General features: G+C 36.9%; 2 long non-coding RNA genes across 3 annotated transcripts in view; one reads left to right on the top strand and one right to left on the bottom strand.

The window, feature by feature from the left end:
• LOC309665753 overlaps nt 1–13,718 on the top strand; it is a 180,469-nt gene that overhangs the window by 151,533 nt on the left and 15,218 nt on the right. The gene's annotated exons all lie outside the window — the stretch shown is intronic.
• LOC309665755 overlaps nt 3,401–13,718 on the bottom strand; it is a 120,901-nt gene continuing 110,583 nt past the window's right edge. The window contains exon 2 of the long non-coding RNA XR_014266662.1: nt 3,401–4,184. This is a non-coding gene — a long non-coding RNA (uncharacterized lncRNA). The remainder of the gene's footprint in view (nt 4,185–13,718) is intronic.

Below are 13,718 nucleotides of genomic sequence, written 5' to 3'. Positions count from 1 at the left end.
AGTGTATAGTCTAAATTTACACTCCATGCATGGTGTATGAAATTCTATACTTAGAAATTAGGGAACAAAGTGGTTTAGACTAGAGAAACTCCTCAGGTACCTGGCAAAAGTATATGCAAATCCATGTTGAAACACTTGTACAACCTATCTCTTGAGACATGTACAGATGAAACAATTCTCTAAAGATCAAGTCAAAATCAAAAGTTATAAACCACGTGAATGATCTCAAAGAGACTAATAAAAATGTATGCTTATAAGAATTAGAGATATAAAAGAAGGGATACATCCTGAAAGGAAAATGAGGTCACTGTGAGAGAAAGTACATAGATTTGAAAGAGAACAAAATAGAACCTTTAGAAATGAAAAATACAGCAGTTTGAAATTAAAACTTAATGGACAGGTAAAATAGGCTGATTTGACAAAACTAAAAAGAAAATCAGTGAACTGGGAACTAAGTACACGGAGATGAGTTAAAAATAAATAAGAAAAGCTAAAATTTGTGAAAAAGAGAATAAAAGAAATAAATAGAATATAAAGGAGAGAAAAACTTAATGTACATACCATCTTTAACCTTCTTTTTCTAAGTTTTTAAAAAAAATTTTTATTGGAGTATAGTTGCTTTACAATGTTGTGTTAGTTTCTACTGTACAGCAAAGTGAATCAGCTATACATATACATATATCCCCTCTTTTCTGGATTTTCTTCTCATTTAGGTCACCACAGAGCACAGAGTAGAGTTCTCTGTGCTATACAGTAGGATCTCATTAGTTATCTATTTTATACATAGTATCAACAGTGTATATGTGTTAACACTAATATGTATAAAATGGATAGCTAATAAGAACCTGCTGTATAAAAAAATAAAATTCTAAAATTCAAAAGAAAAATAGTGTATATATGTCAATCCCAATCTCCCAATTCATCCCACCCCCTCCTTTCCCCCTTGGTGTCCATACATCTGTTCTTTATGTCTTTGTCTCTATTTCTGCTTTGTAAATCATCTATACCAACTGTTTCAGATTCCACATATATGCATTAACACATGATATTTGTTTTTCTCTTTCTGACTTACTTCACTCTGTATGATAGTCTCTAGATCCATCCACATCTCTACAAATGACCAAATTTCATTCCTTTTTATGGCTGAGTAATATTCCATTGTATACATGTACCACATCTTTATCCATTCCTCTGTTGATGGACATTTAGGTTGCTTCCATGTCCTAGATATTGTAAATAGTGCTGCAGTGAACATTGGGGTGCATGTGTCTTTTTTGAATTATGGTTGTCTCTGGGTATATGCCCAGTAGTGGGATTGCTGGGTTGTATGGTAGTTCTATTTTTAGTTTTTTAAGGAACCTCCATACTGTTCTCCATAGTGGCTGTATCAATTTACATTCCCACCAACAGTGCAAGAGGGTTCCCTTTTCTCCACACCCTCTCCAGCATTTGTTGTTTGTAGATTTTCTGATGATGCCCATTCTAACAGGAGTGAGGTGATACCTCATTGTAGTTTTGATTTGCATTTCTCTAATAATTAGTGATGTTGAGCATTTTTTCATGTGTTTGTTGGCCATCTGTATGTCTTCTTCGGAGAAATGTCTATCCTACCTAAGGAGGCAAAAGACCCATATGCAGAAAACTGTAAGATGCTGGTGAAAGAAATCAAAGATGACACAAACAGACGGAGAGATATACCATGTTTTTGGATTGGAAGAATCAATATTGTGAAAATGACAATACTACCCAAAGCAATCTATAGATTCAGTTCAATCCCTATCAAATTACCAATGGCATTTTTCACAGAACTGGAACAAAAAAATTTTACAAGTTGTATGGAAACACAAAAGACCTTGAATAGCAAAAGCAATCTTTTTTTTTTTTCAAAAAAAAAAAAAAGGAACAGTACAATAGCAAAGAATAAATAACAAAATAAAATTAGAAAGATAAAAAATATATTAGAAAAATAAAAATATAATTGAAACACCTGCAACAAGGTAAAAGAAAACCAACAGAAAAAAGAAAAAACTGGGGGGGGGGTGGGAAATGAGCCAAAAAGAGCAGAACAATAACAAAGTATTAAGAATAAAATAAAATTAGAAAAATGAAAGATTTATTAGAAAAAAATATATAAATGAATCAACAGCAAGGTAATACAGAACCCCAATCTAAAAGAGGAAAAAAGAAAAGGAAAAAAAAGCCTTGGCTATGGGGGGTGGAGTTTAGGCGGGGATGGAACTTAGGGGCGTCGTTTAGGGTGGGGCGGGACCTAGGTGTGGGGTGGGGCCTAGACTCAGGACCCACGCAGCCAGAAAAGGCCTTGGGGGCGGGGCCTAGGTGAAGTGATGTTCAAGCGTGGGAGAAAGAGTAGCAAATAAGAAGTAAAATGAGTTTATTTATTCCTTCAAAAATACTTAAATCATCTTCAGTATTCCCCTTTACATGCTGGAGCTAAAACTCCAGTGAGAGAAATAAATCTATAAATATTACAGTACAATGGGAGGAACGAAAGGGCCATGGAAGAAGTATTGCATAAAATAAATTATAACACAGAAGTTTTGTTGATGGGCTCAGTTTCTCAATGCCAAATATCTAACACCTTCTCATTTGTTTATCTTGAAGTGGATACCAGGTATTATTTTACGTTATTATTTTTCATTCAGGCACTTTTGTGTCTTCATACTATTTTACCCACATTTTGGCATAGAATTCCTTGATTTTCTCAAGTGTGTATTCTTTCTTAGCCACATTTTGCCCACTGAAGTTGTTGTAAACTCCCATTTTCAATTTTATCCTCCTAGAATTATGGGTTTGGGACATGGGAGGACTGAAGGAGGTCCTCCAACACTGTCTCCTGGACTCTCCTTGTGTCACTATGGCAAATCTTGATGGAGCACCACGTCATACTCCTGGACTTCCAAATACTGTCCATTTCCCCATTAGCATGTAGCCAACCCAGTGATAACTGATGGGCTAGGTACTATGCCCTATGCTTACCTGGTTTTAAAAATAATTATTTCAGAAGATTTTGCTACAGCATTAAAAAGTAGAATTGGTTGGGTTTGAGTGCAGAAAAGGTATGGTAACTGATGTGACTTATTTAATAAAATATAATTAACACTTTTCACCTAATGCATCATGCTACTTTGTGTGTGTGTTGTGTGTGTAAATTATCAAGATATAAACCACTGCTACTTCTTTACATTTCAGACGTGATGGCTGGCCTATTCTTTTTTTTTTTTTTTTCCACACACACTGTATTTTATTTTTACAAGAGATAAATAGACTGACACCAAGCATTGTACATGGATGACCACAACAAAAGCAACAATGATTGCAATTACCAAACATGAAACACACTCATACTATGTCATAATATTGACATTCAGTCCAGTAATCCTCCACTGTAACAGCTCCTGTACTTTGCAGTGAAAATTGATTTGTATATTCTTTGCCTCTGAGTCCTTGTGGGATTTTTTTTTTTTAAATTCAGACAGAAAGTCACAAAAATTATACTCATCCTCATCAGTTCACTCAGTCCCATGTAATTAATTTTTTTTTTCATCTTGATCTTTTGTTAGCACTTTTATGAGTTCATCAGTTTTTCATTAGAGTTCTGAAAATGCTTATTCATTCAGTTCAGCAGTACAGTTACCAGAAACCTGTACTTGTCAGAGTCTTTTCCATGAATTTCTTGAAGATGAAACCCTTTTATAGGAACATATTTGCAAAAGCATCAGAGTATACCCAGAACTGTCTGTAAATGACAAAAGACTTAAAAATGACCACAGTTAAAGATTTGATGAAAGTTCATAATAATGCAGTTGACAAGAAAATTAGTTATTTCTGAGATATACATTTTAAAGTAATAACTAGGATTATTACTTATAACATTATACCAGAACATATAAGATTTTTAGAAATTTCATGTAATGTCTGAAACATTTATATTAACATATTTCCATACAAATAACCCAATGAAAGTTTAGTATTAGTTGTTTTGTTTGTTTTTTTATACTGCAGGTTCTTATTAGTCATCAATTTTATACAGATCAGTGTATACATGTCAATACCAATTGCCCAATTCAGCACACCACCATCCCCACCCCACCGCAGTTTTCCCCCCTTGGTGTCCATATGTCCATTCTCTACATCTGTGTCTCAACTTCTGCCCTGCAAACCGGCTCATCTGTACCATTTTTCTAGGTTCCACATACATGCATTAATATACGATATTTGTTTTTCTCTTTCTGACTTACTTCACTCTGTATGACAGTCTCTAGATCCATCCACGTCTCAACAAATGACTCAATTTCGTTCCCTTTTATGGCTGAGTAATATTCCATTGTATATATGTACCACCTCTTCTTTATCCATTCGTCTGTTGATGGGCATTTAGGTTGCTTCCATGACCTGGCTATTGTAAATAGTGCTGCAGTGAACATTGGGGTGCATGTGTCTTTTTGAATTATGGTTTTCTCTGGTTATATGCCCAGTAGTGGGATTGCTGGATCATATGATAATTCTATTTTTAGATTTTTAAGGAACCTCCATATTGTTCTCCATAGTGGCTGTATCAATTTACATTCCCACCAACAGTGCAAGAGGGTTCCCTTTTCTCCACACCCTCTCCAGCATTTGTTGTTTGTAGATTTTCTGATGATGCCCATTCTAACAGGAGTGAGGTGATACCTCATTGTAGTTTTGATTTGCATTTCTCTAATAATTAGTGATGTTGAGCAGCTTTTCATGTGCTTCATGGCCGTCTGTATGTCTTCTTTGGAGAAATGTCTATTTAGGTCTTCTGCCCATTTTTGGATTGGGGTGTTTGTTTCTTTAATATTGAGCTGAATGAGCTGTTTATATATTTTGGAGATTAATCCTTTGTCCGTTGATTCATTTGCAAATATTTTCTCCCATTCTGAGGGTTGTCTTTTCGTCTTGTTTATGGTTTCCTTTGCTGTGCAAAAGCTTTGAAGTTTCATTAGGTCCCACTTGTTTATTTTTGTTTTTATTTCCATTACTCTAGGAGGTGGATCAAAAAAGATCTTGCTGTGATTTATGTCAAAGAGTGTTCTTCCTATGTTTTCCTCTAAGAGTTTTATAGTATCCAGTCTTATATTTAGGTCTCTAATCCATCTTGAGTTTATTTTTGTATATGGTGTTAGGGAGTATTCTAATTTCATTCTTTTACATGTAGCTGTCCAGTTTTCCCAGCACCACTTATTGAAGAGACTGTCTTTTCTCCATTGTATATCTTTGCCTCCTTTGTCATAGATTAGTTGACCATAGGTGCATGGGTTAATCTCTGGGCTTTCTATCTTGTTCCATTGATCTATGTTTCTGTTTTTGTGCCAGTACCATATTGTCTTGATTACTGTAGCTTTGTAGTATAGTGTGAAGTCAGGGAGTCTGATGCCTCCAGCTCCGTTTTTTTCCCTCAAGACTGCTTTGGCTATTCGGGGTCTTTTGTGTCTCCATACAAATTTTAAGATGATTTGTTCTAGCTCCGTAAAAAATGCCATTGGTAATTTGATAGGGATTGCATTGAATCTGTAGATTGCTTTGGGTAGTATACTCATTTTCACAATGTTGATTCTTCCAATCCAAGAACATGGTATATCTCTCCATCTGTTGGTATCATCTTTAATTTCTTTCATCAGTGTCTTATAGTTTTCTGCATACAGGTCTTTTGTCTCCCTAGGTAGGTTTATTCCCAGGTATTTTATTCTTTTTGTTGCAATGGTAAATGGGAGTGTTTCCATAATTTCTCTTTCAGATTTTTCATCATTCGTGTATAGGAATGCAAGAGATTTCTGTGCATTAATTTTGTATCCTGCAACTTTACCATATTCATTAATTAGCTCTAGCAGTTTTCTGGTGGCAGTTTTAGGATTCTCTATGTATAGTATCATGTCATCCGCAAACAGTGACAGTTTTACTTCTTCTTTAGCAAAAGCAATCTTGAGGAAAAAAAAAACAGAGCTGGAGGATTCAGCCTTCCTGACTTCAGACTATACTACAGGGCTACAGTAATCAAGACAATATGGTACTGGCACAAAATTAGAAATTTAGATCAATGGAACAGGATAGAAAGCACAGAGATAAACCCACACACCTATGGTCACCTAATCTATGACAGAGGAAACAAGAATATACAATGGAGCAAAGACAGCCTTTACAATAAGTGGTGCTAGGAAACTGGACAACTACATGTAAAAGAATGAAATTTGAACACTCCCTAACGCCATACACAAAAATAAATTCAAAATGGATTAAAGACCTAAATGTAAGGTCAGACGCTATAAACTTAGAACACTCTTTGACTTAAATCTCAGCAAGATCTTTTTTGACCCACCTCCTAGAATAATGAGAATAAAAACAAAAATAAACAAATGGGACCTAAGTTCTTTTTTAAAAAATGGCCTTTTAAATTTTTTATAAAGGAAACACATTCACTTTTTTAAAATTAGAAAACAGAAGTAAAGCTATAGTTCCCATGCTTTCACATACATCAGAAGTACCAGTAGGGGTGTAGAAACACAGAATGCAGAACCCCACACTAGACTTCCTGAGTGGTAGGCCCAAGGTAGGGGCTACAAATATGCATTTCTGACAAGTTCCCAAGTGATACTGATTCTGTGGTTGGGGAGCATAGTTTAAGAATTACTGCCTTAAAATAAGAGAAGAAAATAAGGATGAACTGTAATATAACCCCCTAAGGATAATGACATTGAGATGCATCTTTCTTTTTTTTAATTTTTTATTTATTTTATTTATTTATTTTTGGCTGCCTTGGGTCTTCATTGCTGCGTGTGGGCTTTCTCTAGTTGCAGCGAGCAGGGACTACTCTCTTCGTTGTGGTGTGTGGGCTTCTTGTTGCAGTGGCTTCTCTTGTTGCGGAGCATGGGCCCTAGGCACGCAGGCTTCAGTAGTTGTGGCACGTGGGCTCAGTAGTTGTGGGTCACGGGCTCTAGAGCACAGGCTCAGTAGTTGTGGCTCATGGGCTTAGTTGCTCCGAGGCATGTGGGATCTTCCTGGACCAGGGCTCAAACCCGTGTCCCCTGCATTGGCAGGCAGATTCTTAAACCACTGTGCCACCAGGGGAGCCCAATATGCATCCTTTTTAGTCTTTTTTTCCCACAGGAAAAAATATGTGTATGTGTGTTGGGGGTTGGGGGAAGAGGGGAAAAATACATAACTTTTTTTAAAAATAACCCAAAATGAGATTGTGTTATTCACAGTTTTGTACTTGGCTTTTTCCATTTAACATATTATGAACATTTTTACTGTCAGTATAGCTATATCATCATTTTTAATGGCTATGTAGAGTTTTAGTGTTGGGATACATCATAATTCATATAAACTAATAATGTACTTACCAGGATACATGTTTGCAAACTTTTCCAATTACTTACTTATATCCTATGTTTCTTTGATAGTCTTCAGCTCATTTTTTAATGTACTCTTTAGTGTACCTTCTGTAATGGAGGCTTGACTTGGAAAATATTAGAGATATGTAATCCATTTTTCATATTAATTTTTTGCTAAGGACATAATTAAAGGGGAATTCATAAATTGGTCAGTATTAGGTTTTCTTCAGCATTAGGTTGTATAACATATAAGTTTACTGTTTGTAAGATTAGCTATCTGCTTTGTCAGCATACCATTTTAATTTTGTATTTGCATGGACACAGTTCTACATGTCCAAAGTAGTGATAGTAGTGTTTATATATTGCTGTGTAACAAGCTACACCAAAATTAGTGGTATAAAACAACTGTTTTATTTTACCCACAATTTTATGCATCAGGAATTTGGGAAGGACTCAGCTGGGTGGTTTGTGTTTGACTCACGTGGCATCAACTGTAGTGGGAAGGGCTGGAGGACCCATTTTCAACATCTTCACTGAGATGTTTTGTGCCTCAGTGTTCTTTGTTCTTTCTCTCACTCTCTCTCCACGTGACATTTCATTCTCCGAGGCTTCTCAGTGTGGTTTGGGCTTCTCACAGCATGGTGATCTCACAGAGTCACAATTCTCATATGATGGATAGTTTCTAAGAAGCACAAGCTGCCAGACCACTTAAGTGCTATGCCCAGAATTGATCAAAGCAGTCACAGGTACCCACTCCCAACCAGATGAAGAAATAGACTTTACCTTTTAAAGGGAGAGTGGGGTGGAAAGATTACATTGCAGAAGAGCATTTGAGTTGTGAGGTACTTTTGTGGTCATCTTTGAAAAATACAATGTGCCATAGGTAGTTTGTTTACATAAAGAAATAATTAGACTCGTTTACGTATACAGGCTTTGACTATTTTGCCAAGAAGTATAAAATCTTAAAAACTTATTTTTAAAGATATATTTCTTTGCTCAATAAAAGATCTATATTTTGAAGTAATCAATGTTGTGAAATATACTTCATGCTACAATTAATAAACAGGTCCATGTTGTCAACCACACAGTTAATGGTTCTTTCCTAAACTGGTCTTGTCTAAGGGAGTGTGGTTATTTTTGACATTGTGTTGTTTATGAAGAAGGTATTTGTTGAGTGCCCATCATAGATAAAATGTTACACTGAGTAAGGAATAAAAAGACATATTAGACACGGGTCTGCCTTAGAGGACCATAGAGTCAGCTAGGGAAGATAGGGCACATAATAGATAATTATAAATAAGGTAACAAGAGAGAAATCTATAGTACTGAGGATGGAAGAGAGTTGTTTTTAAAAAGCTGTATGGAAAATGTTGCTGGCAGTCAAGGGAGGGGTAGAATGAGGATGTGGATGTGGTGATGAAGGATGCTTAGAGGAGTGGCAAGAGTAGAGCCACAGGTGCAGAGGAGCCAAGAAATAGTTGTGACCATTTCACTTTGGTAGTTTAGGGCATTCGTTCTCAAGCTTTGATGGACACTGAAGTCACCCTGGAGAACTTGTACGGAGCTTGTGTTGGGTACATGCTAAGGGAATAGTGAGAGAAAAGAATGGAAAGGTGGGTAAGTGGGCCTATTACTGTCTTGCACGCTAGGCCGTTCCTCTTTTACTTACACGAGTAGGCAGTGAAGAACCACTGAAGTGTGATCATCCTGGGAATTATCTGATGGAAGCCAAGCTTTAGAAAATTAATCTGGTACCAGTATGTATAGCAGCTGGAGCAAAACCAGGTTGGAACTGGGGAGTTTGGAATAGAGGTTACTGTGCTCATTCAGGGAAGAGGAAACCAGACCCTGTCCCTGGGTGATGGCAGTGAGAATGGGAAGGAGCAGAGGGATTCAAGCAAGGAAGAATCTGACAACTAATTTTAATAAGATGGTGCTGAAGCAAAGCCAGGAGTCTAATTATGGCTCTAAGACTGCAGTGAAGACTGGGCAACAAGGAGATCCCCAAATCAGAAAACCAGGGTAAGACACTCACTTGGGGCAAATGCTGATGAGCTGGTGTGCTGTGTACATCGTATTTGCATAATGAGGACTCCCTGGTGGGAGTGTCCAACAGGCCACTGAGAATCAAGTCTGGATGTCAGGAAAAAGGGTAAGGCTGGAAATAGGGACTTGAGGGTTATTGGCAAAGTGGTGGGAGTTCAAGATACGGCAATGGATGAGCTTACCAAGGGAGTGCCTATAAAGAGAAAAAATATAACCACAGGGAATACCTAGATTCAGGAAATTGGGGTGATGATCAGCCAGCAAAACTGGAGTACCTTTAGAGCACTCGGAAGAGAAGTAGAGTAATCACCAGGGGTGACTTTCTAGCAGGGAATGATCATCAGGGTTGAAAATTACATAGGAAGGTGGAGACTGAAGACAGGCCACTGATGTTTAAGGTCACTATTTAACAGAATCGTGTAAACAGAAGGCAGCAAAGGTTAAGGAATGAGTCAGTGGTCAGGAACTGGCACCATTTATAGTGCAGTGTTATTTTGTTAAGAAAATTCATACTTCCCAGGGACCTTTTAACTGCTGTGAAAGAGTGGGAGAAAATCAAGAAAATATTGCTCATTTACCTAAAAGCAATTCTTTGTGATCTGTCACACATGTAATTTAAAGCAACAATGGAGTCCTCTGACCCTCTGTTTTTCATTACTGCAAATGCCTTTACCAGAGCTAGAAGTCTCTTAGGGATGTTACCTTAATCCAGAGGATTTTGTTTTTATTGAGCTCATCTCAGTATATAGAAAAGCTCCTTCAAAGTTTAGCCTTGTATCAAAAAATGAACATAACAGCACCCGTGTTTTATTGCTATTGTTGATAGAGCTCCTAAGAAGGAACTTTATTGGAACAAGAATTCTTCCAATCATTTTTGTACTTATAAACTGACATCATAAGCTAACCAAAAACATTTTTTCTCAAAGGCATAACCCCTAATTGGACACTATTCACGGTTAACAGTGGGATACAATATAATGTAGCTATTTTCAACACCTCATTTTCTTCTCTTTTGGTGTTATTTTATTATACTTCAGGCTTCCTCTGCACCTGATTTACTATGGGGTAGCATAGTAATTCGTATGTATCAAGGCTCTGCCCTAGAGCTGTGCGCTTTGCACCCTTTCATTCTTGTGGCAACCTTGCAAGGTTGATATTTTTGTTCCCATTTCGACAGTGAGAAAAGTAAGGCTGAAAGAAGTGGAGTAACTTAACCAAAGGTGGTGCAGCTTTTCATTTTTCCAGTCTGGATCCCACTGTGATTTCTTGACTCCAAAGCTTATGCTCTCAGCAGTCTGCTACTGATGCTTACTTACTCTACTCCTCTCCCTTGGACCATCTGTGTGTCATGTTATTTCAGGAACATAGACAGTGTGCTATTGATACTGAATCATCAGGATTTTTGATGATTAGAGAGGATCTCTTTTGACTCCGTCTTTAACAAATTTGTTTGGGTTGAGATATCCCCTCCAACTTCATGTGTTAAAAAAATTTTTAAAGTAATGAAGCAGTTGTCTTTTCAGGTTTAAGAAGACATGGAAAAGCCAGCCGAGGGTAGGGCGGGGGGTGGGGGGAAGTGCTAAAAGGAAAGGGAAAGCTAATTGGAACTGTTGCTTCCAATGCTGTTAGTACTGGCTACAGTGGTCTAAATATGGCCAGGAATCCTCATGAAAAGGCTTCATCCAAAGGCAGGGCAGGTTCTACTCCTGGTGCTTTGTGCACCCCACCCCCACTTTGGTAAGGAAAATGATTGATGACACTTTCTTAATACTGGGAAGCTGGCACGGAGATGAAGACAGAGCACCAGATATGTGGAAACATTCATCATCAGCCAAGTCTCTGTTCCTCTCCCCAGGGCAGTGAGTGTCTCCAGCAGTGGGGCCACAAGGCTAAGCCCAGTCTCTCTTTGGGCTTAAGTCCTGACAATTTAACATTATCTCTGAATTTATAAAGCACCAAGAGTTTTAACAGTACGTATCAGCCTATTGTACTCTCAACATTAACCTATATGTAAAACAACATAATTGTTTGGTACAGCACTAAGAATTTATAAATTAGAGCCAGCATTCAGTTATCTGAGTCAGTGGAGTAAAGTCATGTATAATCCATAGTGTCAGATCAAAGATAATTTGTAACTTTGCGCTGGAAAAATAAATTTGCCCTTGTTATATTTTGTTATATTTTCCTTAGGCTACTACTGAACTTATCAACCTTTTCCAAGGTGTGTGTGTGTGTGTGTGTGTATACAGCCAATATAGAGAGAAGAGATATGATTTCGAATCATTCAATCTAATTGAGCAAATAGTTTGGAATATAGAAATTTGCTGTAAATATGCCACACACCGTCCATAGTTAACTCTCAGGAATTCTTTTTGTTTCTTAGTAATCCGACCAGTATTTTTCTTATTGTTGCTATGCCATCTTTGACATAGATCATCTATCAATCATTACGTAAACTTGAACTTTTTAAACATCGTCTATAATTAACTTTCAGACAATAACTGTGCATATTCAAAGTCAAAAGACTACATTTCCCCTAATTTCACTATACTGCAATTGCTATCTCATACAGAGCGTCCCAGGTCCTGGCATTGTGCTAGCATGTTTATTGACTGAATGTCGAATAACCCTCGAGAGATTTCTCTGAATTAACTACTGTAATCAAAGTACAAAAGCAAGACAACTGTTATTTGCAGGAGCTCAAAATCTAACCAAAAAAACCATAGAGGCAATTCAGGAACTTAATATCAATATTAGAATTGACATTGGGCAATATGCTTCCCCCTCCCAAATTTATTGAAGAATAACTGACAGGTATAATTGTATATATTTACCAAGATCCAGATAATTAACACAGCCATCACCTCACATAGGTAACTTTTTCTTTGTGTGTGTGCTTTTAACATCATCACAGTACCATTATTTCTTTGTTGATTCAAACTATACTAACAAGATGACTTCTCAAGAAGGCAACAAGATCCTTTACAACTAATAAAAGTAGCAAAAATCTATTCAATAGTTTACATTTCTTTTGTTTTTATTTACTTAGTAGTGAACCTGATTAAAAATAAATAAATAGATCATAATATTTAAGCTAAAAGATTTATAATTACCCTCCATAAATAGTATTATTCCTGATAAATAATACAGCCCTTTAAGTAGCGTTTTTGGTTCACACAATTTATTTCTGACCAAAGTGGTATTAAGAATGTGAAATTAATTTAAAACTCAGCTAAAAATCTTAGAAAACATTTTACTTACCCTTCTGAAAGAAAAATGTTTAAAAGTAACAAAACATTTATTTCCATTAGAGGAGATATTTTGATCAATCTGCTGATTTGTTTTTATATTATATATTTAGTCCATGAGTTACATACATGTATACAAATGTATAACCACACTAGGTGAACATCATTTTCAGAATTTTAATAGGTTTTTTCTGGATCTTTACATGTTCTCTAGGCACAGTCAAAAAAAGAATAGCAACTACAGTTTTAAAGGTGGCTTACAACTATTTCCTCCCCTATTGTCAATGCTCACCTTTTTACAAGCTGAGAGCAGTATGCCTCCATTTGTATGAAAGTCTGTCAAGCCTTGGAGGTGGGTGTGTTACAGCTCAGCAAAATGTATTGATCCTTGCATGTAGCTGACAGCTTCCTAGCATTACCTTTGAAATGCAACGTCCCCCCAGGTCTGTGTCCTTAGCACTCTTACTTTCTTCTTCTCTAGGTGAGCACATTAATTCCCGTTGGTACAATTGCGTGATTCCTGAATGTCTAAGTTCTACTTGCCACCGTTGCCTGGACTCTTGCACAGAATTTTCAGTTGCATTCGGGATGTCTTCCCGTGACATTGAACAGGATTCTCAGATTGATAATCCAATACTGAACTCATCATTTCCCATATCTGCTCCTTCTACTGTGATCCCTCGATTATTAATAGCATTACCATCTTTCCAGGCAGGTGAGAAATGAGCCATCTCTACACCTTGTTCTTTTCTCAGCTCTCAGGTCCAATCAGTTGCTAAATTGTATCTAGTCTAAATCCACATCATCTCCTGTTTCATTAATTTAATCAGTCAACATTTTTTGAGCTTCTTTCTACTTTCATTCCCTTGATTTAGAATATGACAGTGCCTGCTTCAAGAAGCTCATACTTAGTAAGATACAAAGAACTAAATAGACCCTCACTGTACAGGGTGGTAATTACTAGTTATCATAAATAAGCCCAGACTGCAGAGAATGGCAAGAGGGCTTGGAGGCCTTCCAGGAGGAAGTAACATGTAAGCTATGACTGGAA

This window comes from Balaenoptera physalus (genome assembly GCF_965194825.1).
Source record: "Balaenoptera physalus genome assembly, chromosome: 8".
NCBI classification, from domain to species: domain Eukaryota; kingdom Metazoa; phylum Chordata; class Mammalia; order Artiodactyla; family Balaenopteridae; genus Balaenoptera; species Balaenoptera physalus.
The sequence above is the reverse complement of the archived record's forward strand: the minus strand, read 5'-3'. Positions and strand labels throughout refer to the sequence as shown.